The sequence below is a fragment of the Triticum aestivum genome, chromosome 4A (assembly GCF_018294505.1).
Source record: "Triticum aestivum cultivar Chinese Spring chromosome 4A, IWGSC CS RefSeq v2.1, whole genome shotgun sequence".
NCBI classification, from domain to species: Eukaryota; Viridiplantae; Streptophyta; class Magnoliopsida; order Poales; family Poaceae; genus Triticum; species Triticum aestivum.
This window is the reverse complement of record NC_057803.1, coordinates 455,392,717-455,420,464: the sequence shown is the minus strand read 5'-3', so window position 1 is coordinate 455,420,464 and position 27,748 is coordinate 455,392,717. Positions and strand designations below refer to the sequence as shown.

At 46.8% G+C, this 27,748-nt stretch overlaps 1 long non-coding RNA gene across 1 annotated transcript; it reads left to right on the top strand.

The window, feature by feature from the left end:
* The first annotated feature begins 10,971 nt into the window (after positions 1–10,971).
* LOC123082069 (uncharacterized) lies at positions 10,972–14,226 on the top strand. The gene is made up of 3 exons (XR_006438933.1): positions 10,972–11,290; positions 12,711–12,784; positions 14,133–14,226. It is a non-coding gene; the product is annotated as an uncharacterized lncRNA (long non-coding RNA).
* Positions 14,227–27,748: the final 13,522 nt, after the last annotated feature.

Sequence of the window (27,748 nt, the reverse complement as noted above, 5' to 3'; positions counted from 1 at the left end):
ACTAATATGTTAGTTCTGAGATGATGTATTAAGGAACGAGTAAAGAGACTTGCCGGTAACGAGATTGAACTAGGTATTGGATACCGACGATCGAATCTCGGGCAAGTAACATACCGATGACAAAGGGAACAACGTATGTTGTTATGCGGTCTGACCGATAAAGATCTTCGTAGAATATGTAGGAGCCAATATGGGCATCCAGGTCCCGCTGTTGGTTATTGACCGGAGATTTGTCTCGAACCGTAGGGTCCGCACGCTTAACGTTACGATGACAGTTATTATGAGTTTATGCATTTTGATGTACCGAAGTTAGTTCGGAGTCCCGGATGTGATCACGGACATGACGAGGAGTGTCGAAATGGTCGAGACATAAAGATTGATATATTGGAAGCCTATGTTTGGATATCGGAAGTGTTCCGGGTGAAATCGGGATTTTACCGGAGTACCGGGAGGTTACCGGAACCCCCCCGGGAGCTATACGGGCCTTAGTGGGCTTTAGTGGAAAAGAGAAGGGGCAGCCCAAGATGGGCCGCACGCCTCCCCCCTCCCCTAGTCCTATTAGGACAAGGAGAGGTGGCCGGCCCCCCTCTCTCCTTTCCCCCTCAGCGAATCCTATTCCAACTAGGATTGAGGGGGGGGGGGGAATCCTACTCCCGGTGGGAGTAGGACTCCCCTGGCGCGCCCTCCTTGGCCGGCCGCCCCCTCCCCCTTGACTCCTTTATATACGGAGGCAGGGGGGCACCCCAGGACACACAAGTTGATCCTCGTGATCTTTCCTTAGCCGTGTGCGGTGCCCCCTGCCACCATATTGCACCTCGATCATATCGTTGTAGTGCTTAGGCGAAGCCCTGCGTCGGTAGAACATCATCATCGTCACCACGCCGTCGTGCTGACGGAACTCATCCCCGAAGCTTTGCTGGATCGGAGCCCGGAGAGCGTGATCGAGCTGTACGTGTGCTAAGAACTCGGAGGTGCCGGAGTAACGGTGCTTGGATCGGTCGGATCGGGAAGACGTACGACTACTTCCTCTATGTTGTGTTAACGCTTCCGTTGCGATCTACAAGGGTACGTAGATCATACTCTCCCCTCTCGTTGCTATGCATCACCATGATCTTGCGTGTGCGTAGGAAAATTTTGAAATTACTACGTTCCCCAACAGTGGTATCAGAGCCTAGGTTTTATGGTTTGATGTTATTTGCACGAGTAGAACACAAGTGAGTTGTGGGCGATATAAGTCATACTGCCTACCAGCATGTCATACTTCGGTTCGGCGGTATTGTTGGACGAGACGACCTGGACCAACATTACGCGTACGCTTACGCGAGACCGGTTCTCTCGACGTGCTTTGCACATAGGTGGCTTGCGGGCGACAGTCTCTCCAACTTTAGTTGAACCGAGTGTGGCTATGCCCGGTCCTTGCGAAGGTTAAAACGGCATCAACTTGACAAACTATCATTGTGGTTTTGATGCGTAGGTGAGATTGGTTCTTGCTTAAGCCCGTAGCAGCCACGTAAAACTTGCAACAATAAAGTAGAGGACGTCTAACTTGTTTTTGCAGGGCATGTTGTGATGTGATATGGTCAAGACATGATGCTAAATTTTATTGTATGAGATGATCATGTTTTGTAACCGAGTTATCGGCAACTGGCAGGAGCCATATGGTTGTCGCTTTATTGTATGCAATGCAATCACGATGTAATGCTTTACTTTATCACTAAGCGGTAGAGATAGTCGTGGAAGCATAAGATTGGCGAGACGACAATGATGCTACGATGGAGATCAAGGTGTCGCGCCGGTGACGATGGTGATCATGACGCTGCTTCGGAGATGGAGATCACAGGCACAAGATGATGATGGCCATATCATATCACTTATATTGATTGCATGTGATGTTTATCTTTTATGCATCTTATCTTGCTTTGTTTGACGGTAGCATTATAAGATGATCTCTCACTAAATTATCAAGAAGTGTTCTCCTGAGTATGCACCGTTGCGAAAGTTCTTCGTGCTAAGACACCATGTGATGATCGGGTGTGATAGGCTCTACGTTCAAATACAATGGGTGCAAAACAGTTGCACACGCGGAATACTCAGGTTATACTTGACGAGCCAAGCATATACAGATATGGCCTCGGAACACGGAGACCGAAAGGTCGAGCGTGAATCATATAGTAGATATGATCAACATAGTAATGTTCACCGATGAAACTACTCCATCTCACGTGATGATCGTACATGGTTTAGTTGATTTGGATCACGTGATCACTTAGAAGATTAGAGGGATGTCTATCTAAGTGGGAGTTCTTAAGTAATATGATTAATTGAACTTAAATTTATCATGAACTTAGTCCCTGATAGTATCTTGCTTGTTTATATTGATTGTAGATAGATGGCTCGTGTTGTTGTTCCGTTGAATTTTAATGCGTTCCTTGAGAAAGCAAAGTTGAAAGATGATGGTAGCAATTACACGGATTGGGTCTGTAACTTGAGGATTATCCTCATTGCTGCACAGAAGAATTACGTCCTGGAAGCACCGCTGGGTGCCAGGCCTGCTGCTGGAGCAACACCAGATGTTATGAACGTCTGGCAGAGCAAAGCTGATGACTACTCGATAGTTCAGTGTGCCATGCTTTACGGCTTAGAATCGGGACTTCAACGACGTTTTGAACGTCATGGAGCATATGAGATGTTCCAGGAGTTGAAGTTAATATTTCAAGCAAATGCCCGGATTGAGAGATATGAAGTCTCCAATAAGTTCTATAGCTGCAAGATGGAGGAGAACAGTTCTGTCAGTGAGCATATACTCAAAATGTCTGGGTATAATAATCACTTGATTCAATTGGGAGTTAATCTTCCAGATGATTGCGTCATTGACAGAATTCTCCAATCACTGCCACCAAGCTACAAGAGCTTCGTGATGAACTATAATATGCAAGGGATGAATAAGACTATTCCCGAGCTCTTCGCAATGCTGAAAGCTGCGGAGGTAGAAATCAAAAAGGAGCATCAAGTGTTGATGGTCAACAAGACCACTAGTTTCAAGAAAAAGGGCAAAGGGAAGAAGAAGGGGAACTTCAAGAAGAACGGCAAGCAAGTTGCTGCTCAAGAGAAGAAACCCAAGTCTGGACCTAAGCCTGAAACTGAGTGCTTCTACTGCAAGCAGACTGGTCACTGGAAGCGAAACTGCCCCAAGTATTTGGCGGATAAGAAGGATGGCAAGGTGAACAAAGGTATATGCGATATACATGTTATTGATGTGTACCTTACTAATGCTCGCAGTAGCACCTGGGTATTTGATACTGGTTCTGTTGCTAATATTTGCAACTCAAAACAGGGACTACGGATTAAGCGAAGATTAGCTAAGGACGAGGTGACGATGCGCGTGGGAAACGGTTCCAAAGTCGATGTGATCGCGTCGGCATGCTACCTCTACATCTACCTTCGGGATTAATATTAGACCTAAATAATTGTTATTTGGTGCCAGCGTTGAGCATGAACATTATATCTGGATCTTGTTTAATGCGAGACGGTTATTCATTTAAATCAGAGAATAATGGTTGTTCTATTTATATGAGTAATATCTTTTATGGTCATGCACCCTTGAAGAGTGGTTTATTCTTATTGAATCTCGAGAGTAGTGATACACATATTCATAATGTTGAAGTCAAAAGATGCAGAGTTGATAATGATGGTGCAACTTATTTGTGGCACTGCCGTTTAGGTCATATCGGTGTAAAGCGCATGAAGAAACTCCATACTGATGGACTTTTGGAACCACTTGATTATGAATCACTTGGTACTTGCGAACCGTGCCTCATGGGCAGGATGACTAAAACACCGTTCTCCGGTACTATGGAGAGAGCAACAAATTTGCTGGAAATCATACATACAGATGTATGTGGTCCGATGAATATTGAGGCTCGTGGCGGATATCGTTATTTTCTCACCTTCACAGATGATTTAAGCAGATATGGGTATATCTACTAAATGAAACATAAGTCTGAAACATTTGAAAAGTTCAAAGAATTTCAGAGTGAAGTGGAAAATCATCGTAACAAGAAAATAAAGTTTCTACGATCTGATCGTGGAGGAGAATATTTGAGTTACGAGTTTGGTGTACATTTGAAACAATGCGGAATAGTTTCGCAACTCACGCCACCTGGAACACCACAGCGTAATGGTGTGTCCGAATGTCGTAATCATACTTTACTGGATATGGTGCGATCTATGATGTCTCTTACTGATTTACCGCTATCGTTTTGGGGATACGCTCTAGAGACGGCCGCATTCACGTTAGGGCACCATCAAAATCCGTTGAGACGACACCTTATGAATTGTGGTTTGGCAAGAAACCAAAGTTGTCGTTTCTGAAAGTTTGGGGCTGCAATGCTTATGTGAAAAAGCTTCAACCTGATAAGCTCGAACCCAAATCGGAGAAATGTGTCTTCATAGGATATCCAAAGGAAACTATTGGATACACCTTCTATCACAGATCCGAAGGCAAGACTTTTGTTGCTAAATTCGGAAACTTTCTGGAGAAGGAGTTTCTCTCGAAAGAAGTGAGTGGGAGGAAAGTAGAACTTGACGAGGTAACTGTACCTGCTCCCTTATTGGAAAGTAGTACATCACAGAAAGCTGTTTCAGTGACACCTACACCAACTAGTGAGGAAGCTAATGATGATGATCATGAAACTTTAGATCAAGATACTACTGAACCTCGTAGATCAACCAGAGTGAGATCCGCACCAGAGTGGTACGGTAATCCTGTTCTGGAAGTCATGCTACTAGATCATGATGAACCTACGAACTATGAAGAAGCGATGGTGAGCCCAGATTCCGCAAAATGGCTTGAAGCCATGAAATCTGAGATGGGATCCATGTATGAGAACAAAGTATGGACTTTGGTTGACTTGCCCGCTGATCGGCAAGCAATTGAGAATAAATGGATCTTCAAGAAGAAGACTGACGCTGACGGTAATATTACTGTCTACAAAGCTCGACTTGTCGCAAAAGGTTTTCGGCAAGTTCAAGGGATTGACTACGATGAGACCTTCTCACCCGTAGCGATGCTTAAGTCTGTCCGAATCATGTTAGCAATTGCCGCATTTTATGATTATGAAATTTGGCAGATGGATGTCAAAACTGCATTCCTGAATGGATTTCTGGAAGAAGAGTTGTATATGATGCAACCAGAAGGTTTTGTCGATCCAAAGGGAGCTAACAAAGTGTGCAAGCTCCAGCGATCCATTTATGGACTGGTGCAAGCCTCTCGGAGTTGGAATAAACGCTTTGATAGTGTGATCAAAGCATTTGGTTTTATACAGACTTTTGGAGAAGCCTGTATTTACAAGAAAGTGAGTGGGAGCTCTGTAGCATTTCTGATATTATATGTGGATGACATATTACTAATTGGAAATGATATAGAATTTCTGGATAGCATAAAGGGATACTTGAACAAGAGTTTTTCAATGAAAGACCTCGGTGAAGCTGCTTACATATTAGGCATTAAGATCTATAGAGATAGATCAAGACGCTTAATTGGACTTTCACAAAGCACATACCTTGACAAGATTTTGAAAAAGTTCAAAATGGATCAAGCAAAGAAAGGGTTCTTGCCTGTGTTACAAGGTGTGAAGTTGAGTAAGACTCAATGCCCGACCACTGCAGAAGATAGAGAGAAAATGAAAGATGTTCCCTATGCTTCAGCCATAGGCTCTATCATGTATGCAATGCTGTGTACCAGACCTGATGTGTGCCTTGCTATAAGTTTAGCAGGGAGGTACCAAAGTAATCCATGAGTGGATCACTGGACAACGGTCAAGAACATCCCGAAGTACCTAAAAAGGACTAAGGATATGTTTCTCATATATGGAGGTGATAAAGAGCTCATCGTAAACGGTTACGTTGATGCAAGCTTTGACACTGATCCGGACGATTCTAAATCGCAAACCGGATACATGTTTACATTAAACGGTGGAGCTGTCAGTTGGTGCAGTTCTAAACAAAGCGTCGTAGCGGGATCTACATGTGAAGCGGAGTACATAGCTGCTTCAGAAGCAGCAAATGAAGGAGTCTGGATGAAGGAGTTCATAACCGATCTAGGTGTCATGCCTAGTGCATCGGGTCCAATGAAAATCTTTTGTGACAATACTGGTGCAATTGCCTTGGCAAAGGAATCCAGATTTCATAAGAGAACCAAGCACATCAAGAGACGCTTCAATTCCATCCGGGATCTAGTCCAGGTGGGAGACATAGAGATTTGCAAGATACATACGGATATGAATGTTGCAGACCCGTTGACTAAGCCTCTTCCACGAGCAAACCATGATCAGCACCAAGACTCCATGGGTGTAAGAATCATTACTGTGTAATCTAGATTATTGACTCTAGTGCAAGTGGGAGACTGAAGGAAATATGCCCTAGAGGCAATAATAAAGTTATTATTTATTTCCTTATTTCATGATAAATGTTTATTATTCATGCTAGAATTGTATTAACCGGGAACATAATACATGTGTGAGTACATAGACAAACAGAGTGTCACTAGTATGCCTCTACTTGACTAGCTCGTTAATCAAAGATGGTTATGTTTCCTAACCATGAACAAAGAGTTGTTATTTGATTAATGGGATCACATCATTAGTTGAATGATCTGATTGACATGACCCATTCCATTAGCTTAGCACCCGATCGTTTAGTATGTTGCTATTGCTTTCTTCATGACTTATACATGTTCCTATAACTATGAGATTATGCAACTCCCGTTTACCGGAGGAACACTTTGGGTGCTACCAAATGTCACAACGTAACTGGGTGATTATAAAGGAGTACTACAGGTGTCTCCAAAGGTAGATGTTGGGTTGGCGTATTTCGAGATTAGGATTTGTCACTCCGATTGTCGGAGAGGTATCTCTGGGCCCTCTCGGTAATGCACATCACATAAGCCTTGCAAGCATTACAACTAATATGTTAGTTGTGAGATGATGTATTATGGAACGAGTAAAGAGACTTGCCGGTAACGAGATTGAACTAGGTATTGGATACCGACGATCGAATCTCGGGCAAGTAACATACCGATGACAAAGGGAACAACGTATGTTGTTATGCAGTCTGATCGATAAAGATCTTTGTAGAATATGTAGGAGCCAATATGGGCATCCAGGTCCAGCTGTTGGTTATTGACCGGAGATTTGTCTCAGTCATGTCTACATTGTTCTCGAACCGTAGGGTCCGCACGCTTAATGTTACGATGACAGTTCTTATGAGTTTATGCATTTTGATGTACCGAAGTTAGTTCGGAGTCCCGGATGTGATCACGGACATGACGAGGAGTCTCGAAATGGTCGAGACATAAAGATTGATATATTGGAAGCCTATCTTTGGATATCGAAGTGTTCCGGGTGAAATCGGGATTTTACCGGAGTACCGGGAGGTTACCGGACCCCCCCCCCCCCGGGAGCTATATGGGCCTTAGTGGGCTTTAGTGGAAAAGAGAAGGGGCAGCCCAAGATGGGCCGCGCGCCTCCCCCCTCCCCTAGTCCTATTAGGACAAGGAGAGGTGGCCGGCCCCCCTCTCTCCTTTCCCCCTCAGCGAATCCTATTCCAACTAGGATTGGGGGGGGGGGAATCCTACTCCCGGTGGGAGTAGGACTCCCCTGGCGCGCCCTTCTTGGCCGGCCGCCCCCTCCCCCTTGGCTCCTTTATATACGGAGGCAGGGGGGCACCCCAGGACACACAAGTTGATCCTCGTGATCTTTCCTTAGCCGTGTGCGGTGCCCCCTACCACCATATTGCACCTTGATCATATCGTTGTAGTTCTTAGGCGAAGCCCTGCGTCGGTAGAACATCATCATCGTCACCACGCCGTCGTGCTGACGGAACTCATCCCCGAAGCTTTGCTGGATCGGAGCCCGGGGAGCGTCATCGAGTTGTACGTGTGCTAAGAACTCGGAGGTGCCGGAGTAACGGTGCTTGGATCGGTCGGATCGGGAAGACGTACGACTACTTCCTCTACATTGTGTTAATGCTTCCGTTGCGATCTACAAGGGTACATAGATCATACTCTCCCCTCTCGTTGCTATGCATCACCATGATCTTGCGTGTGCGTAGGAAAATTTTGAAATTACTACGTTTCCCAACACCTGGATCGGATCCGCCTGATCGATCCGGCCATTCGTAGGAGCTTGCCTCTATGTGGTCAGCTGGTGCAGCGATCTGGGGTAAGCCCATGATCAGACTTGGTTGTTCCGTCTGATCCTTCCGGCCATTCAGGACGCTGGCGGTTGGGCTCGCCCGGAGATGCCTGATCTGGATTGGGATGCCTTGTAGCCTTCGTCCTCTGCTAGGTGTGCTTCTTCATATGGATCTGGGTCACAAGACTTGCCGATCCTCGATGCGGACAGAGCTGGAGATGAGGATTCATATCGGGAGAAATCCCTAGTCGACCTTTCGGCCGTGGCGGCGGCGACGCCTGAGGATGCTGCTTTCTTCTTCATGGAGACGCTTGCCAGATCTGCTTCTACTTTTACCGCGTCATTTGTCTCCCGGGTGAAAGCCCTAACTGCGGTGGGTCGCGACGGCACCTTCGGCGTCATTCCCTTCTTGAAGGCGCCGCCTTGGGAGTTGTGTGATTGTGGACGCCGTTGGGTGGGCGTTGGTAGCGATCTGGATTAGGAGGTGGAGCGGTGTTTCATCATACGCATCGACGCCGACGGATCTCAGCAGCGTGGCACAGTGGAGACTCGGCATCCGATTTGGGTTGACGGGCTCGGGCAGGAGGAAGGCGCTGTCTGGCATCGCAGTGGCGTCGACGACATGCTTGGCAAGGTCGATGCATCAGTGTCTGCTCTGAAGATGGATCGATGAAAGATGGCGGCGGCCGCATCAGAGAGTGCGTCGGGACCGGTCTGTGCCCCACACCCGGCAAGTGACTTGGTTGGGGCCTCCGGCTATGTTAGGCTTTGGTGCGAAGTCTATTTGGTATTCAGCTCGGATTATTAGCACCCCTTCATCAAATGGATAGGAGTAGCGATAGATATTGCCGAGATGGTGGTTTCAGACTTATTGATGTATTACTTTGTAAGGTCTTTGTAAATAATTAATAAAGTGGTTGCATGCATCGCCCAGATGCAGAGGCCGGAGGTTAATCCTCCTTTAGAAAAAGACCTAAAGCACCGGAGACATACAAAACGCCGGAAGGCCAACATCCCACAACACGCCCGGCCGGGCACTCGAGCGCCTTCGCCGCTACCAGAGTATACATCAAAACCGTCTTATCACTCCGGGCTGCCACCAGCATATCCGCGAAACCTCGACAACATCAAAGAGGAACGATATGTCTGATAGAGCGGACGTATGCCGCTTCGATCTCACGATATTGGCTGACTCAAATTTTCTAGAAAACTTTGTAGGGGGAGCATTTTCTCACTCAAGTTTTCTGGAAAACTTTGTAAGGGCATCTGATCCGCAAATTTGCTCCCGCGTCCATCTACAGACAGGGGAACCAGTGCGCAACACGGATGCGGGAGCCGACCATCCAACCTTATCTTATATATGTCCATCAGTAAAGGGTGACAGCGGGATGACCCCCGGTGTGCTCGAGGAAGAAAGGCAACAATTCAAAACATTGGGACAGCCTAAGTCCATCAAACCGTCTGGCCCTCCAGCCGGCTCCTCCCGTTGGAGGCCGGCTCGGCAAGACGCCACGCCCGGGCTGGTTGGCCGCAGCCGGCAACCAGCGGGGTCAGCCTTGTCCAATCCGTCGTACGACAAGACCTCTCTCATGTTGTGGAGAGTGTGGCTACAATGCCACCGGTACCGCTGACTGGGGCGACCGACGTCAGCGCGGCCCGGCACTGTAGAGGCACAGTGCCTACCGCTCCGTGACGCGATAACCAACTGGCTATAATGACGAGCAGCTGGCAAGCCCCATTGCAGGCCAGAGATGCTGGCAACAGGGGCCCACCCCTCTTTCTTTAACATTTTGTAACCTAGGAGGTTTGAGTATAAGACCTCCCAGGAGGACCCGAGGAGGGGGTCGGCTCATTTTAGACCCACACACACTCACGCGAAGTAGAGAGCAGGCCGGCACTCTCTTCCGCCTCACCCAAACAGCTCCAGTAGCAACCATGTACTATGTCTGATCTTCATAGTGATCTTGGCAGGATTAGGGGCGTTACCTCCCTCGGAGGGCCCTAAACCTAGGTACGTCTCCATGTCTCTTGGTGTTTGTACCTAATCTCACATCCAGACGCCATCGGCGCTCATCGGCCCTAAACACTCGAGATAAGTCATGCCATGCCATCTGCCGTGAGAACACCATAACAGTTGGAGCCTACCGTGGGGTCTGTGATGCCCGGATAATTAAGCTACAGTAACCCTCTACTAATGATGCCACGTCACCACGATTACCGTTGTCAAGTCCCACGTTGATTCAAATCAATTCAAAATTCAAATTCAAACTCAAGTCAAACCATAAATGTTTTCAAATGTCGAAACTAAAATGTTCAAAATGTAGAAAATAAATCATATATGATTATGGTGGAGAAAACACTTTTTTTATAAAATATTTAGATGCATTAAATTAAGTAAAACAAGGGCTAAACAATTATTTAAATGCTTTTAAAATAATAAACAATTACAAACCATTTTATTTTAAGTGCTAAATTATTTGTGGCAGAGGCACATTTTGTAACACTAATTTAGGTGCCACTTTTTTATTTTATTAAAACTAAAATAACTAGATACTAAAGTGAAAAAGAAAAGAAAAAAATAAATAAAAGCAAAAAGTAAAAGAAACACTAAAAGAAAGGAAAGAAAACCCCCTTGTTTCCCTGGGCCTTAACCCACCCAGCGAGGCCTAGCCCACACCCCTGCTTTTCCTCTTCCCCTATTCACCCACGTCGCCCTGGACGCGCGAGGCACGTCCATAGCGCGGCGACCACACGCGTCGGCCATCCGTCGGCCTCCTCACGCGGATAAGCCCTCTCGGGCGAACTCTAAACATCTCCATTCCCCTCCCCTTGCGCCCCCTTTTTCCCGACCCCCACCTCACCGCGCGGTCGTCGCCTTGTCATCGTCGTCCCCATGGCCAACTACATCCCCGCACCGCGCCACCACGTCCCGGAGCTCCCCCGACGCCGTCTTCGTATAGTGTGAGGAGAAATCGGGCTGAAGGGCCTCGCCTCACCGGGATCGACCCCGACTTCACCTGCTGCCATCGCCGCCGTTTTCGTCGATCTGCTTCACTCAGGCCTTCCCCAGCTTCACCGACTCGCCTGCGAGCACCGCGGTGAGCTTTACCCCGTTCCCGTAGTTCGTTTTGCCCCCCTGCGTGCCTGTCTACCGCTGCTGCTTCTTACTGATGTCGCCTGCATCCCGCGTGCCCCGCCCCGTTCGCCACTGTCGTGTTCCCGCCGTGCTCCCCCTAGCTATTGCCTGAAGCTGCAGCCCACCTCCACTGCCGCCTGCAGCGGCCCCACGCCGGCGCCCGCCTTCGTTGCCGCCTGTAGGGGCGCCGCTCCCTGTCGCCGTCCTGCGCCCGCGAGCACGAGCCCGCTGCCGCTTCCTCGCCGACCCCGCCCATCGAGTGCTGCGCTTGCCGTCGCGCATCGCGCCGCTGCCCTGTCCACCACGCCTCGCGTCCGCTCCGGCCAGCCCCGGGCACCCCCTGACCGCTCGTTCGCTGCTCGCGGCCACCCCCACGCTCGCTCCGCTCGCGCCTCGTCGATGCTCGCCGACACCGCCTCGGTCGAAGCCCCGCCCGCTGCGTCTCCCCTGGCCGCTCGCCCAACTCGTCGGCTGCCGGCCGCACCCGCCGTACCGGTCCTGCATCGCCCCTGCTTGCGGCTCCCCCTGGCGGCGCCACGCGAGTGTGCCTCCCGCGGCCGGGCCACGCCCTCCCGCGCGGCTGCCGCCACTCGCGCCGCCCGCTTGCCTGGCTGGCCGCCCATGCGTGCCCTTAGTGGCCGCTGTCGCTCCCCCTGGTGCGTGCTCGCGCGTGAGCCCAGCCGCTAGAGCCGGCCCTGTGTAGTTAGGAGCTAACTCCTAATTAGGTTAGTAAATAACCCCCCACTAATTATTCGCTGACAGTAGCCACACTTGCTAATTAGTCTAACCTAATCAATTAAATACATTGTTAAAATTATGTCCCACTGACAACCGGGGCCCACCACTAATTAGTTTATTTTAAACACACTGTTAAAATAGTGAGACACTGACAGTTGGACCCCACCGATCAGCAACCCAGTTGACTGTTGACCAGGCTGCTGATTGGGCAGTGGCCCACCTGTCATCCATTGAGGCTAGCTCAGAGTTGGGTGCACCTAGCATTTCATTTTTATTTTCGAATTAAATTAAATTTAGAAATGTTTAAAACTTTAGAAAATCATAATAAATAAACTGTAATTCGGATGGAAATGTTTTCTACATGAAAGTTGCTCAGAAAAATCCAACGAATCCGGATACGCGATCTGTTTCCCTGTCAAATGCCTCTAACTATATGAACATGAAACCTTCCCCCTTCGGTCATCTGTCTGACATAGGTCCGGTATCGAGAAAACATTCCCGGATGAATTCCCCCTTCACCTATATCATGTAGCCATACGGTAGGTACGTTAGGTCACACCCGGCACATCATATTGCCATGTTATGCTTTGTGATGCTATGTTTGCTTTATATTTATTATTTCTTCCTCCTCTTCTCTCCAGTAGACTCCGAGACTGATGCTGCCCCTGTGATCGACTACGTTGACGATGACACTTCTTCCTTTTTGCAGAGCTTTCAGGTAAGCCCCCCCCCTTGATCACCAGATATCGCCTACTCTTTTCTATAGTGCTTGCATTAGAGTAGTGTAGCATGTTACCGCTTTCCGTTAATCCTATCCTAATGCATAGCCTGTCATTGTTGCTATAACTGTTGATACCTTACCTGCAATCCTACATGCTTAGTATAGGCTGCTAGTACTACATCAGTGGCCCTACATTCTAGTCCGTCTGCTATGCTATACTATCGGGCCGTGATCACTCGGGAGGTGATCACGGGTATTTACTATACATATTACACATGATACATGTGGTGACTAAAGTCGGGTCGGCTCGTAGAGTACCCGTGGGTGATTCCGGTGTGGGGGCTGAAAGGACAGGTGGTTCCATCCCGGTAGTGGTGGGCCTGGGTTCCCGACGGCCCCTGACTGTTACTTTGTGGCGGAGCGACAGGGCAGGTTGAGGCCACCTAGGAGAGAGGTGGGCCTGGCCCTGGTCGGCGTTCGTGGTTACTTCAAAATAACACGCTTAATGGGATCTTGGTATTTGATCTGAGTCTGGCCACTGGCCTATACGCACTAACCAACTACGCAGGAACAGTTATGGGCACTCGACGTTGTGGTATCAGACGAAGCCTTCGTGATGTCAGCGACTGAGCGGCGCGCGCTGGGTTGGACTGGAACGCCTGCTCTTGTATAAGGGAGGCTAGGTATGCTCACCGGCCGTGTATGCAACGTGCAGGTGTGCAATGGGCGATGGGCCCAGACTCCTGCGCCATAGGATTTAGACCGGCGTGCTGACCTCTCTGTTGTGCCTAGGTGGGGTTGCGACGTGTTGATCTTCCGAGACCGGGCATTACCCAGGAAAGTGTGGCCGGACAAAGGGGATCAAGCGTGTTGAGAACTGTGGTGCACCCCTGCATGGAAGTTTATCTATTCGAATAGCCGTGTCCCTCGGTAAAAGGACGACCCAGAGTTGTCCCTTGACCTTATGACAACTAGAATCGGATACTTAATAAAACACACCCTTCCAAGTGCTAGATACAACCAGTAATCGCTCTCTCACAGGGCGACGAGGGAAGGATCACCGGGTAGGATTATGCTATGCGATGATACTTGTTGAACTTACCATCTACTCTCTTCTACATGCTGCAAGATGGAGGTTGCCAGAAGCGTAGTCTTCAACAGGACTAGCTATCCCCCTCTTATTCTGGCATTCTGCAGTTCAGTCCACATATGCTACCCTTTTTCATTTGATACCAATGCATACATATGTAGTGTAGCTCCTTGCTTGCGAGTAATTTGGATGAGTACTCACGGTTGCTTTGCTCCCCCTTTCCCCCCTTTCTATACCCGATTGTTGCGACCATAGGATGGAGTCTAGGAGCCAGATGCCACCGTCGACGACGACTCTTACTACACTGGAGGTGCCTACTACTACGTGCAGGCCACTGACGACGACCAGGAGTAGTTTAGGAGGATCCCAGGCAGGAGGCCTGCGCCTCTTTCAATATGTATCCCAGTTTGTGCTAGCCATTTTATGGCAACTTGTTTAACTTATGTCTGTACTTAGATATTGTTGCTTCCGCTAACTCGTCTATGACTGAGCTCTTGTATTCGAGCCCTCGAGGCCCCTGGCTTGTAATATGATGCTTGTATGACTTATTTTATTTGTACAGTTGTGTTGTGATATCTTTCCGTGAGTCCTTGATCTTGATCGTACACGTTTGCGTGTATGATTAGTGTACGGTCAAATCGGGGGCGTCACAGGGCCACACATGGCATTGGCCGGAATCACGTTCCCGATGAGACCCTTCACTCCCTCCAGCGAGCGCATTGTGCACGCCTTGGTCGGCAAGCTGGGTTTGTTCGTTTGCGTCGGCGACGGCGCAGCGCGCGATGCGGACGTCACCTTCCCTGCAGGCAACTCCGTCATCCCCTTCGGCGAGCTGCACATCTACATTGCGCTCGTTCCCGACGAGTACCCTAGTGAGGTGCTCACCTTCTCCAACCCGCTGCCATCCGATGGCTGCGGCATCCCCGACGATGTCACAGACCTCTACATTCGCGTGGAGGTGCTGACCACAGCCTCCACCACAACACCGGCCGCATCAAGGATCCAACTGCAACGGTCGCGGCCAACGTCGGTCGGGCGAACCCACTGCGCATGACGGTGCAGAACCTACGCACCCCAATGCGCCCATCGCCGACCCTGCCGCCGCCGTGGTCAAGCTCGAGGAAACGCGCAAGCGCCTGCTCGATGAGGCCATGGAGCTCGCCGTCGCGTAGCGCCAGATGGAGTCCATGCAGTGGAGTACAACACGACCCACGACTTCACACCGGCTACCGACGGGTCCAGTTGGCTCGGGGGGGGGGGGTGCCATGTCGCGGCAAAGCCATCGACAAGATGTTGGGTGTGGCCCACATAAAGCACCCCCGTCAATAACATGAGGGTTACGAAGGTGGCCGCAGTGGAACCGAAACACTTGCAGCAGCAGCAACAGTGTGTCTGCGATCTCATCGCCACTGTGAATCAGTAGCGGGCACAGTGGGACCCAGCTTGTTGGGGAATGCAGTAATTTCAAAATTCCTACACACACGCAAGATCCATCTAGGTGATGCATAGCAACGAGAGGCGAGAGTGTTGTCCATGTACCCTCGTAGACTATAAGCGGAAGCATTATGACAACACGGTTGATGTAGTCGTACTTCTTCACGATCCGATCGATCCTAGCACCGAAAGTACAACACCTCCACGATCTGCACACGTTCAGCTCGCTGACGTCCCATGAACTCTAGATCCAGCTAAGGTCGAGGGAGAGTTTCGTCAGCACGACGGCGTGATGACGGTGATGATGAAGTTACCGATGCAGGGCTTCGTCTAAGCTCTACAACGATATGACCGAGGTGGAAATCTGTGGAGGGGGGCACCGCACACGGCTAAAACAATCAACTTGTGTGACTATGGGGTGCCCCTCCTCCGTATATAAAGGAGAGGAGGAGGAGGCCGGCCGGCCCTAGAGGGTGCGCCAAGGGGGTGGAATCACTAGTAGAAAATGGGTCAAATGTGAAGCACATTAGTGCCGGTTTGATTTTGAGTCGGCACTAGTGTGTGCATTAGTGCCGGTTCCAACGGCTAGCCGGCCGCTCTCATTAGTACCGATTCGTGGCGAACCTTTAGCACCGGTTCACCACTCATTTTAGTACCGGTTTGTGGCAAGAACCGGTGCTAAAGGTTCTCCTACATAAACCCTTCGTCCACCAGCTCGCTCTGTTTTTCCCCTTTCCCCTCTCCTCTCTGTTCTTCCCCTCTTCCTCTCAAGCTCATCACACATTTTGCCCAAAATTTGTCAAGATTTGAAGGCCCCCGTCCATTCAAATGATCACAAAGGTTAGCAACTTTGTCCTTTCATCTCTCATTGCTAGATTAGCTCTTGCAATGCTTTATATAGTGATTGATTTGTGAGTTTAGTAATTTGGGAGGAATTATATATATATGTGCTAGTATTTGATTTATATGCAATTTGAGGTAAAAAATAACACTTAGTTTGCATATGTAGGTGTGGTTTACTTAGTGTCTTCTAAATCTCCGTCGTAACCACCGTCGATCGCCCGCAACGTCCCGTCGCCGGCACCACCTTATGGTGAGCCTCTTGTTCATGAATGTTTTATATAAAAAATTGATGTTTGCGTGATTTGGATATATAGTTACTTGTATAATTATCTTACCCGTACGTTGTTTGTTATACATAGTGCCATGGTTTTGATATCCGTCCCCGTCGGCCCTCGTCCGGGTTATGATTCGGATGTGGTATATTCTCTTTTAAAACTATTTGTTGCATTTTGTGTTTATGAAAAATTATGCCCATCAAGTTGACATAGATATTTGTATGTAGGAGGTAGTTGAACCGGAAATTCCAACTGACCTATTGTCGAGAGGTTAAATTTAGTTGAAAGTGAAAATGAGGATTTGAAGGAAAAATTGAAAAAAATTGAGGGGAGAAGATGGAATTGGAGTTGCATGTTGCCGATGTCGTCGATGATCACAAGATTAAGATGGAGAAAATGCGCTTGAAGATTAGAAAGATTAGAAAATATGTCATTCATAGTGAGGCTTGGTATCATTATGTTGTTGGATCAATTATTACCTTAGTTGCGATCTTGATCGCATTTGTTGTTGCATTTAAATTCTTTAACTAGAGAGTTATTTGCTTGTTGTATTTAAGTGTTGTATGAACTTTATGTATGAACTTGTATTAATTTGGTTTTTTCGGTGTTGTGTTATGAAGATGAGCCGACAATGGATGTACGATGACCGATGCTCTTCTGAGTTCATTAATGGCATGCAAACTTTTCTGCTTGCCGCTGAGGCAAACAAGCGGGCGGATGGTTTTATGCCTTGTCCATGTGCTGGCTGTAAGAATGATAACAATTACTCTAAGTCAAGAACCATTCACGTCCACCTGTTTAAGTCCGGTTTCATGCCCCACTATAATGTTTGGACCAAGCACGGAGAAAGAGGGGTTATGATGGAAGACAATGAAGAAGAAGAGGACAGCGACAACTATCCTGGCCATGATGGGTTCCCTGAATACGATGATACAACAATGGGGGAAGAAGCTGAAGAAGAGGCATCAGATTAGCCCGCTGATGATCTAGGTCGGGCCATTGCCGATGCAAAGAGAAACCGCACAAGTGATTTGGCGAAGAAGAAGTTGCAGCGCATGTTAGAGGATCACAAAAAATTGTTGTACCTGAATTGCGAAGCTGACAAGAAAAAGTTGGGCACCATACTGGAATTGCTGCAATGGAAGGCAGAGAATGGTGTATCTGACAAGGGATTTGAAAAGTTGCTGGTAATGATAAAGAATATGCTTTCAAAGGACAACGAATTGCCCGAGAGTACGTACGAAGCAAAGAAGGCTGTCTGCCCTCTAGGTTTAGAGGTGCAGAAGATACATGCATGCCCTAATGACTGCATCCTCTACCGTGTTGATCAGTACGAGGATTTGAACGCTTGTCCGGTATGCGGTGCATTGCGCTATACACTACAAAAAAATACACTTCTGTGATGATACGTGTTTGTCACAATAGGTCGCGTTTTTTGTCATGCATGTACATCTATGACGATTTTATGACAGAATCAAGATAGTCATACCTGTGTTGTCATAGAAGTGCTCCATGACATTACCAAAGTTATCATTACGGAAGTGTCCACTTCCATGACAATAAATCGTGCGTCACATAAGTGCTTTCGTCAAGGGTGACCGACACGTGGCATTCACCGTAACGGAACGCCGTTAAGTTATCGGGTCCGGTTTTGGATCCGATAGCCCGTTAACAGCCCGGACCAATGCGGATTTTCCACGTGTAAAATCATCATTGGCCACAGGAAACACGTGTTGCCTCACCATCGGGACAGATGTCATCCACTCATTGGACAGGAGGTGCCTATGATAGGTCGACACATGGCACGACCCAACAGTGGCTCATTCTGGTGAAAAAGGTCGGCCCAGGAAAAATTAGCAGGCCGGCCCATATAAGGCCTACTTGTGTCAGGTCCATTTAAGCCCACGACCCATATGAGATGTGCCAATTCGGCCCGTCAACGACCCGTTAAAGATTTGACACCATTGTAGCCCATCGTCTGTTCGAGCCCGTTAATAGCCCGCTATATATTTGGGCTCAATATCGGCCCGATGAGATTTCGGCCTGTTAACGGCCCATTTAATGGATGGGCCAATTTTCAGGATGTACATCTTTCGGCCTTTTAGCGACCCATTTAAATGTTGGGCTAATTTCCGGCCCGGTGTGTCTTTTAGCCTGTTAACGGCCCATAAATCTGATTGGCCATTTGTAGTCGGACCTGAGTTTTGGCCTTTTAGTGGCCCATTTAAGTGTTGGGCCAATTTCTGGTCCAGTGTCACTTCCAGCCTGTTGACGACCCATAAATCAGTTGGGCCATTTGTAGTCGGACCTGAGTTTTGGCCTTTTAGCAACCATTTAAGTGTTGGGCCAATTCCCGGCCCTGTGTGCCTTTCGGCCTGTTAATGGACCATAAATGAGTTGGGCCATTTGTAGTCGGACCTTAGTTTTGGCCTTTTAACGGCCCATGCCCTTCATGGTCCAATACCAGCCCGGTTTCTCTTTCGGCCTGCTAAAGGCCCACAACACAGTTGGACCGTTTACAATACGACCTGACTTTCGGCCTCTTAGCGGCCCATGCTCTTCATGGTCCAGTACAAGCCCGCTGTCTCTTTCGGCCTACTAAAGGCCTACAGTATAGTTGGGCCATATGTAGCCCAAACTTAGTAACGGTCTATTAAGGGCCCGTGAAATAAATTGGGGCCACCTGTTGCCCGCTTCGATGTCGTCCTGTTAACGACCCGGGAGGTAAGAGAGCCGGCCATTAACTTTCGGCCTAGTAATGGCCCATTAACTTAATGTGCCCACTAAACTTTGTTCATGTCTTTAGGCCAAATTAGATAATTTGAGCCCATTACGATGAGCAATTATGTTGGGGAACGTAGCAGAAATTCAAAATTTTCTACGCATCACCAAGATCAATCTATGGAGTAATCTAGCAACGAGGGGAAGGAGAGTGCATCTACATACCCTTGTAGATCGCTAAGCGGAAGCGCTCAAGTGAACGGGGTTGATGGAGTCGTACTCGTCGTGATCCAAATCACCGATGATCCTAGTGCCGAATGGACGACACCCCTGCGTTCAACACACGTACAGCCCGGTGACGTCTCCTACGCCTTGATCCAGCAAGGGGAGAAGGAGAGGTTGGGGAAGACTCCATCCAGCAGCAGCACGACGGCGTGGTGGTGGTGGAGGAGTGCGGTACTCCAGCAGGGCTTCGCCAAGCACCGCAAGAGACGAGAAGGGAGAGGGGTAGGGCTGCGCCAAGAGGGAGATGTTCTCATGTCTATGGCAGCCCAAAACCTCAAGTATATATAGGGGGAGGGGAGGGGCTGCGCCCCCACCTAGGTTTCCACCCCTAGGGGTGGCGGCCAGCCCTAGATCCCATCTAGGGGGTGACCAAGGGGGGAGAGAGGGCGGTGCACCACTAGGTGGGCCTTAGGCCCATCTAAGCCTAGGGTTTTCCCTTTTTCCCTTCTCTCTTCGCCTTGGGCCCTGGTGGGGGTACGCACCAGCCCACCTGGGGCTGGTCCCCTCCCACACTTGGCCCATGCAGCCCTCCGGGGCTGGTGGCCCCACTTGGTGGACCACCGGGACCCTTCCGGTGGTCTCGGTACGTTACCGATAGCACCCGAAACTTTTCCGGTGACCAAAACAGGACTTCCCATATATAAATCTTTACCTCCGGACCATTCCGGAACTCCTCGTGATGTCCGGGATCTCATCCGGGACTCCGAACAATATTCGGTAACCACGTATATCTATTCCCTATAACCCTAGCATCATCGAACCTTAAGTGTGTAGACCCTATGGGTTCGGGAACCATGCAGACATGACCGAGACAACTCTCCGGTCAATAACCAACAGCGGGATCTGGATACCCATGTTGGCTCCCACATGTTCCACGATGATCTCATCGGATGAACCACGATGTCGAGGATTCAATCAATCCCGTATTCAATTCCCTTTGTCCATCGGTACGATACTTGCCCGAGATTTGATCGTCGGTATCCCGATACCTTGTTCAATCTCGTTACCGGCAAGTCTCTTTACTCGTTCTGTAACACATCATCCCGTGATCAACTCCTTGATCACATTGTGCACATTATGATGATGTCCTATCGAGTGGGCCCAGAGATACCTCTCCGTTTACACGGAGTGACAAATCCTAGTATCGATTCATGCCAACCCAACAGACACTTTCGGAGATACCTGTAGTGTACCTTTATAGCCACCCAGTTACGTTGTGACGTTTGGCACACCCAAAGTACTCCTACGATATCTGGGAGTTGCACAATCTCATGGTCTAAGGAAATGACACTTGACATTTAGAAAAGCTTTAGCATACGAACTACACGATCTTTGTGCTAGGCTTAGGATTGGGTCTTGTCCATCACATCATTCTCCTAATGATGTGATCCCGTTATCAACGACATCCAATGTCCATGGTCAGGAAACCGTAATCATCTATTGATCAACGAGCTAGTCAACTAGAGGCTTACTAGGGACATGGTGTTGTCTATGCATCCACACATGTATGTGAGTTTCCTATCAATACAATTCTAGCATGGATAATAAACGATTATCATGAACAAGGAAATATAATAATAACTAATTTATTATTGCCTCTAGGGCATATTTCCAACAGTCTCTCACTTGCACTAGAGTCAATAATCCAGTTCACATCGCTATGTGATTAACACTCAAGGTCACATCCCCATGTGACTAACACCCAAAGAGTTCTGGGTTTGATTATGTTATGGTTGTGAGAGAGGTTTCAGTCAACGGGTCTGCAACATTCAGATCCGTATGTACTTCGCAAATTTCTATGTCATCTTGTAGATGCAATTACTACGCTACATTTGGAGCCATTCCAAATTGTTGCTCCATTATACGTATCCGGTATATCTACTCAGAGCTATTCGGGTAGGTGTTAAGCTTGCATCGATGTAACTCTTCACGTCGAACTCTTTATCACCTCCATAACCGAGAAACATTTCCTTATTCCTCTAAGAATAATTTTGACCGCTATCTGGTGAACCAGTCCTAGATCACATTTGTACCCTCTTTCCAGACATGTGGCAAGGCACACATCAGGTGCGGTACTCAGCATGGCATACCGTATAGAGCCTATGACAAAAGCATAGGGGACGACCTTCGTCCTTCCTCTTTCTTCTGCCGTGGTTAAGCTTTGAGTCTTACTCAACTTCACACCTTACAACTCAGGTAAGAACCCCTTCTTTGACTGATCTATTTTGAACTCCTTCAAAAACATGTCAACGTGTGCGTTCTTTGAAAGTATCATCAGACGTCTTGATCTATTTCTATAGATCCCGATGCCCAATATGTAAGAAGCTTTATCCAGGTCTTCCTTTGAAAGTCACTTTTCAAACAACCGTTTATGCTTTCCAGAAATTCTACATCATTTCGGATCAACAATATGTCATCCACATATACTTATCAGAAATGTTGTAGTGCTTCCACTCACTTTCTTGTAAATACAAGTTTCTAGTAAACATTGTATAAACCTAAAAGCTTTGATCACTCTATCAAAGCATGTATTCTGACTCCGAGATGCTTGCTCTAGTCCATAGAAGAATTGCTGGAGCTAGCATACCTTTTAGCATCCTTAGGATCGACAAAACCTTTTATTGTATCACATACAACTTTTCTTACGAAAACTGGTAAGAAAATTTGTTTTGACATCCATCTGTAAGATTTCATAATCAAAAAATACAGCTAATGCTAACATGATTCCAACGGACTTAAGCATCGCTACGGGTGAGAAATTCTCATCGTAGTCAACTCCTTGAACTTGTGAAAAGACTCTTTCCCACAAGTCGAGCTTCATAGACGGTAACATTACCGCCCACGTCTGTCTTCTTCTTAAAGATCCATTTATCTCAATGGCTTGCCGATCAACGGGCAAGTCCACCAAAGTCCATACTTTGTTCTGATACATGGATCCTATCTCGGATTTCATGGCTTCTAACCATTTGTCGGAATATGGGCCCACCATCGCTTCTTCATAGCTCGTAGGTTCATTGTTGTCTAACAACATGATATCTAAGACAGGATTACCGTACCACTTAGGAGTAGTACATATCCTTGTCGACCTACGAGGTTTGATAGCAACTTGATCCGAAGCTTCATGATCACTATCATTAACTTCCTATTCAACAGACGTAGGCGCCACCGAAAACATCTTTCTGTGTTGCTCACTCTCTGGTTGAAGTGAAGGTTCGACAACCTCATCAAGTTCTATCTTCCTCCCACTCAATTCTTTCGAGAGAAACTCCTTCTCGAGAAAGGACCCGTTCTTGGCGACAAATAATTTGCCCTCAGATCGGAGATAGAAGGTGTACCCAACTATCACCTTTGGGTATCCTATGAAGATGTGTTTGTCCGCTTTGGGTTCGAGCTTCTCCGGCTGAAGCCTTAAGCATCGCAGCCCCAAACAATAAGAAGTGACAACTTTGGTTTCTTGCCAAACCAATGTTCACACGACGTCGTTTCAACGGACTTAAATGGTGTCCTATCTAAAGTGAATGCAGCTGTCTCTAACGCATAACCTCAAAATGAAAACGGTAGATTGGTAAGAGACATCATAGATCGCACCATATCTCATAGGGTTCGATTATGACGTCCGGACACACCATTACCTTGTGGTGTTCCAGGTGGCTTCAACTGTGAAACAATTCCACAATGTCTTAAGTGATTGCCAAACTCATAACTCAGAAAATCCCCTTTTGATCAGATCGTAGGAACATGATCTTATTTGTTATGATGATTCTTAACTTCACTCTGAAATCGCTTGAACTTTTCAAACGTTTCAGATTTGTGCTTCATTAAGTAAATATACCTATATCTACTCAAATCGTCAGTGAAGATGATAAAATAGCGATATCCACCGCACGCTTCAATTCTCATTGGATCACACGCATCAACATGTATGATTTCCAACAAGTCACTTGCCCGTTTCATTGTACCTGAAAACGGGGTCTTAGTCATCCTGCCCATGAGGCATGGCTCGCATGTGTCAAGCGATTCAAAAGCAGGTGACTCCAAACATCCATCAATATGGAGTTTCTTCATGCAATTTACGCCAATATGACCTAAGCGGCAGTGCCACAAGAAAATGGTACTATCATTATTAACTCTACATCTTTTGGCGTGAACATGTGTATCACCACGACCGAGATTCAATGAACCATTCACATAGGGTGCATGACCATGAAAGGTATCATTCATGTAAACAGAATAACCATTATTCTCTAACTTAAATGAATGACTGTATTGCAATGAACATGATCAAATCATATTCATGCTCAACGTAGACACCTGATAACATTTATCTAGGTTCAATACTAATCTCGAAGGCAGATGGAGCGTGTGATGGTGATGTAGCGACCTGACCCGAATGGATCAAGTCTCTGTGCTTAAGTGTCATCCCTGGATCGGTATGCTGACACACACAGTACTCGAAGGATTTATAACAGAGGTAAATCACATGTATAAAGTAACGTAAATACTATTACCTCAATCCATATAGCGGAAGCAACAAGGTTGTGGATTTCCATCAACACCAACGGCAAAGTTGAGTGTAGAAATCGTAACCCTAATGTATCCCTTACTCGTCGTAAGAAACTTGCAACATGAGACGTTGCAGCCCGAAAACGGGTCAGTACATTGAATGTACTGGCAGATTCACACCATAGAGAATGTTGAATAAAGGCTATCACTACATGCATATTTGGCTGGTGGAAAAGCTCTATGGTTACATGGTTTTTGCGAAAAGCCAATTTTTCCCTACTGCAAAGGAATAAATTATTTAACTATCATGGTGGTTGTTGAACATTGAGAATGGTTGATAGCATTCTCAATCCCAATTAAGTAACATCATTAAACCCAACAAAATTAATTTAAAGTAACATGATGAGATCAACAGGATAATCCAAGAACTAGATACTCAAGACGTCCATAACCGGGGACACGGCTAATCATGATTAGTTTGTACACTTTGCAGAGGTTTGCGCACTTTTCCCCACAAGACTCGATCGCCTCCGTTGGATTTCTCGCACTACAGGATGTTTGAGAAACGGATGATCGAGACATAGTCTTTCAGAAGCGCTAGCACCTTACGTTGGATAGACCGGTACACCTACTTTCCCCTACATCTGCTAGTCTACCCTGTAAGAGTTTGCACGACTTAATCAACTATGCCAGAGCCCATAATGGCTTGTGGCTGCACACGGAAGTTTCTAGTATGAATAATCTCATGATCCCTTTGAGCCTGGGTGGCGGTCCAAAAGAAAAACAGGCAAGTCCTGGAATACCCAGGTGCCTCAATCCACCCAGATGTGTATTTAAGTTGCCACCTTAAGTAAACCATTAATTAGCAATCTCACATCTGTCATGGATGCTCTCAAACCCAATCCACGTCTACTAGCATAGCATGGCATAATAAGCAAACGTAGAAGTAACTCCCAAGGGTTTGATAATAAACAGGTAATAGGTACTACCTCAACTACTTCCCATCCCACAATTTAATTAGATCCTAATCATGCAATGAAAACTGGGTATGAAGGGGATATGATCAAAGTGTGAACTTGCCTGCAATGTTGATGAAGATGATTCTCACTCAAAACTCTTGATCGTTCTACTCGTCACACTCCGGTCAATCTATCGTAAGCAAGCAATAGTAACCACACATAAGCAATAACTCAAAAGATCAGAAAGAACGAAGAAGACGATTCAGAAAACATCAAAACCAAGCAAATAACTCTTGCAACATAAAACAATTTCTAACAGTACCAAAATTATATGAATTTGGCCTTATCAGAAAATTTAGGTCAAGAGCTTCAATTTGCAAAAAGAATCAACTAAATCGGAGCTACGAAACTCAAGTTATGATCAAACGAAGTTTGAATTCAATTCTGATCTAATTCAAATTTTAAACTTTTCAAAAACATGTTTGAGTTGGATTAATGGATAGAGGGAATCATAACAAAGAAGTGGGCGTTGGTTTCGTTGGATTTGGACAAACGGGTAAAAAGTAATGATTGTTTGAAGTTCAGGGACTAAACTGTAAAGAAAATCATCACAGATAAGTCCCTGGCCGGGATTAAAACAGAAAAAGAAAAAGTCTAAATAGCGAACGTTCGCTGCAGAAGCCTATAAGACGAAAACCGTTTGCTACAAATCCTAAACTAGCGAACGTCCACTAATTAACCTAATTATTAAATAAAACTGGCTTTAGAAAAACCCAGAGAAAACCAAAATAAAATAAACCGGACCAGGCGGTTAATTACCGGTTCGGGCGGTTTTCGTCGAAAAGACAACCGGCGGCGGTTAGCAGATCGGCGGCGACGCTGGATCAAGCGGCAGCGAGCGGTGGCGCGGCAGCTGGCAGCGCGGCGGCGCAGCGGAGGACCGGCGGAGGCGGCGTGCAGTGCGGTGCGGGCTAGCGGCGATGCGGGCAGCGGTGGGCGGCGGCTCCACGCGGCGAGGAGCGGCGCTGCAGGCGGCGGGTCGAGGCGGCAGCGGCGAGCTCCGGCGGTGCGCCGGGCTAGATGTGCGGCGGCGGCAACGGAACAAGGAGAGGGAGAGAGCCGGGGTGGATTTATAGGAGGAGGGGCCTCGGGAGGCGTGTGGCAGGGGCAAAGGCGGTGCGAAGAGGCCGACTCGGCCACGGCGGTGACCGGCGAGTCGTGCGGTGGCGGGAGTCCTGCGGGAGCTCAGGGACGGCTCGGCTGGGCTGGCTTGGCCTGGCCCAGTTGGGTGCTGGGCCGGCCCAGTCGGCGAAAAAGATTTTTTTTAAAAAAAACATTTTCCAGACAAATAAAATAATAAAAACGAAATAACTAAAAATATTATATAGGCATGTAATATACCAAAATTTGCAGAAAAAGATTTTCTACAACATGGACATTTTTAATAAGCCAAATAAAATCCTCACAAAATCAAATAAATCAAGGAGTGCTACTGGTCTATTAAAATCCAACAAAAATCAATTTTTTTAAAAATACCAAAATGATTCAAATTAATTTTTCTCCAATTTTCTATTGTAGGGAATCATGTTACCCTATTTTCCATGTATTTTGTTTTTGGAGAAAAATAATTTGAATAAACTCAACTAACTCCAAATTGAAAATAAATTCAAAAGAACTTTGAATTTAATTTCTTTGAAACTCCCAACTCATATTTCATATAATTTGAAGAAGTCATTTTATCTTCTCTCATTGAGTTGCATAAAGTTTCAGAATTGAAATATTTCCATGAAATTCAAATATTTTCAAATACCCCTTTCATTTAATTTAAATGGAAGAAGTCATGTCATCTTCTCTCTAGGGTTTTGTATTTGAAAAGAATTTGAATTCACGAAGATCAGAAAAGAAATATGAAAGTTTGGGAAAGTCCTTTTATTCCCTCTCATTTAACTTTCGAATTCACTCACTTTCAGTCAATCAATCAAACAATCAATCAAATCTATCTATTTATTATAACATTTCAAAATTTAGAATTTTGGAATGTTACAAACCTACCATCCTTAAAATGAATCTCGTCCTCGAGATTCGGAGAGGCTAGAAATAAATAGGTTAGGTTTGGGGTCTTCTCAAAATCCATCGACCATCACAGGGGTCTGGGGTGCTACCACCCTTAGAAGCATGGTTATTGTTCCATCAAAACTCATATACTCCATCCTTATTCTTGACAGTGTCGGTCTTCTCAGATCATAAGAATAATTCCTTCTCTAGCTCTATCGGCAGCGGCATAACCTTTTCCTCAAAAAATTTCTGCCCTTTCCTCTTGGTAAGGTTATTTCGAGATTTGGGTCTTCTTAGCTGACGGGTCTGGCGCCAGTACTAAACAACTAATCGATAACTCATGGTGGTCAACCATTTATGGTTTCTCCTGCAGGAAATGGGTCTGGGTTGATCCTCACCGTATAACCTACGGTTGGCAACAACTGCCGTGTACAAGGAAAAAAATACTTATACCATTCTAAGGTTTAAACAGGGTTTTGATCGTCGTCTCTCTACTATAGGTAAGTCACTCAGATTTACCATCCCATATAGCAAGGCGAATAATAAGAGTAAGTCGGTATGGTGATCAATCCATCCCGCACCCAAATCATTACCTGATATATGGTTTAGCGAATCTCGCATTCTAACACTCAGTCATCCTCACAAGCATTGCAGAATTTCTCTTGTCAACGAAATGGGTTCGGAAAATCCATTGATTCTGCAAGACAAACAAACATCTATCATTCCTTCACAACTCTCAGGTTTTGCGTATCTCCTATAAGATCGTATGTCGATAAAATCGTAACTTCTTCCAGGG